This window comes from Chenopodium album, chromosome 16, assembly GCF_948465745.1.
Source record: "Chenopodium album chromosome 16, dcCheAlbu1.1, whole genome shotgun sequence".
Taxonomy (NCBI): domain Eukaryota; kingdom Viridiplantae; phylum Streptophyta; class Magnoliopsida; order Caryophyllales; family Amaranthaceae; genus Chenopodium; species Chenopodium album.
Genome location: NC_137849.1, coordinates 15,830,283 through 15,832,978, shown reverse-complemented (window position 1 = coordinate 15,832,978; position 2,696 = coordinate 15,830,283).

Sequence of the window (2,696 nt, the reverse complement as noted above, 5' to 3'; positions counted from 1 at the left end):
GAGGTGGCTGGTTTGGTTGCTGCTTAGGTGCGGCTGCTGGTGTTTCGTTGTTGTTGGGTGCGAAATGGGCTGGATAGGGGAGCAGCGGCTGGTGATTAAGTGAGAAGATAGGGAGCAGGGGAGTTGGCTTGGTGTGGTGGAAGATAAGGTGAATAGAGAGAGAGAGTGTGTGGTGTAGGATTAGAGAAGGGCAATGGCAGCAACATGCTTTATGAAAGTTGGCATTTGACTCTAACCCGGAAGCCGGACTCACTTAACTTGAAACCCAAAGTCGAACTCACACCTACACACAAAATCGAGGAAAGGATTGGGACAAAGAAAATAAAATAATATAAATAGAATAGAAATAAATAAAGTAAAATAGAAAATAAGAGAAATAAAACTAAAACTAATAAAAATTAAACAAAACTATACAAGCAAATAAAAATCAAATAAAATAACAAAATAAACTTAAAAACTAATAAATAAACCAAATAAACTAAAACACGCTAAAATTACCAAAATAAAAAGAAACTTTATTAAATAGAAAACAAGAGAATAAAAGGGAAAAATAAGATAAAATAAACAAGAAAAAGAACCTAAACACTATCACTAAGAGTGACATAAATGTCACTCATCAACATGTACAGGTGTAGTTATTTGTTTTCATATACGGTTCATTATAATATACAAAGCATGTGAATGTCTATGTATATAAAAAATAATCTTTTTTTTGTTTTTTTGTTTTGTTTTGTTTTGTTTTGTTTTTTTTACATCTATATTAGTTGATATATTGTTTTTTAATGTGTTTTTTGTTAGAGTAATTTATTTTCTAATAATATATTGTTGTGTTGGACATTCGTGTTTATTTTAATAATTTTAAAAAATCAAAATCAACTATGTATATATAATCAAGTTTGATGAACATGCTAATTTTCATATATGGACTTGATTTGTAATCCTTATTAACAATTATTTGATCATTTATTGTAAAATTAAGCGTAATACTTTGTATATTTTAAGTTGAAATGTTATTTGAAAATCTGTGTTTCTTTGTTATGAGCATGTATCATTTAAAATATGTATACATTTGAATGTCCATAAAACTTGAAATAACAATACTATCAAATAAAATTGCACATTTATATATACGAAAATGAACATTAACAATGTATCAATATCACAATGTATATTTATTAAATGAATTGATCATATATCAATATAAAAATGAACATTTATCAATATGAAACATTAATAATTTTGAGAATGAATTTTAAGATAAGTTGTAATACTCTGTATTTTTATTATATATATATATATATTAATTATTTTATTTATTTTATTTATTAAAATGATTTATTTCATTTTTAAAAAAATATTTATTTAAATAAAATTGTAAGTGTGTATAAATTAAATAGATCATGAATTGAGGCAACAAAAGTATTATTAATTGGGTCAATCCTATTTAAATAAGTGGACCAACTTATTGGAAATTTAGAGGCCAAATAAGTTGGCCCAAGTGAAAATTTGAACTGGAGTAGAATTAGTAATGGCAAAGTTATAAATATGAGTTTTATTTTTAAAAGGGGAGTATAAATACCTTAAAACCTCAAGATTTTTCAACGCAAGTTTCATAATTGTCAGATTTCACAAAAAATTCAAAGGTTTTCTCTTTGTTTTCTCTCTCCCTTTTCTCCTTATTTTTCTTTTCTTTTTCTTCTTCTTTTTCCCCTAAAACCCCTCGCACTCTCCTCTCTCCTTCTTCCTCCTCTTGTGCGGCCAGCACCACCAGCACCATCACCGGCGGCATCAGCGCCGATAGCCCAGCCGGCCGGCGCCCTCTCTCTTCTCCTTCTCTCTCCTCTTTTCAGTTTGTGTCAAAAAAAAAAAAAAACTTCTTTTATTCCTAAAATAATTCTATTGATTTATTGTTTAAAAGGCATGATTTTTATTATGTTTTGGTATTGATTTTGTGATTTTGATGTTGCTAATTTATTAACATAAATTTCAGATTTTTATTTAATCAAAAACCTCAAATTATAAACCCTAGTGTAGGCGTCGCTCGAAGTGCGCCTACTTTAAAGCATGTTGTGAATATGCTTGACACTCATAGGAAGTGGGAATTGACATAATACGATTAGGGACAAATAAAGTAGGGAGCCGCCAACAAGTTTTTAAGGAACTTGTAAACCGTTCACGGATCATAAAAGGCAACCACGAATAAGGGACAACGATAGGCAACAACGATTGACCCGTGAAGGTTACACCCCATTCATAATCCATGAGATCACTAACTCCATATGGTTCGGAACCACGAAAGGAGGATCGGGGATGATGGTACGAAGTGAGTCATGGAGTCACATTCGCCCGTATTGGCCTCTACTCGATTCTTATAGTGAAAAGTGATTCCTGCGATTTCAAAAGGCATACAAACAAAAATTCAATTTGCTCCAAACTATTATTAAGCTAAATTGGTTGAATATTAATGCAACATATAATTCTAAAATATTGTGATCACTTGATTTAATAACAAGATTAAAAAGGAACCTAAACCGGTTGTCCAAATTATCTTATTAGGCGTGATTTTCAATTACATATTCCCTTTAACATGAAATATGGTGATCATAAATAATAATACAAACATTAACATTGGAAGCAATTTACAATAAATCCAACAATATAAAATCATTAGAAAAATAATAGAAATAGAAGGAACA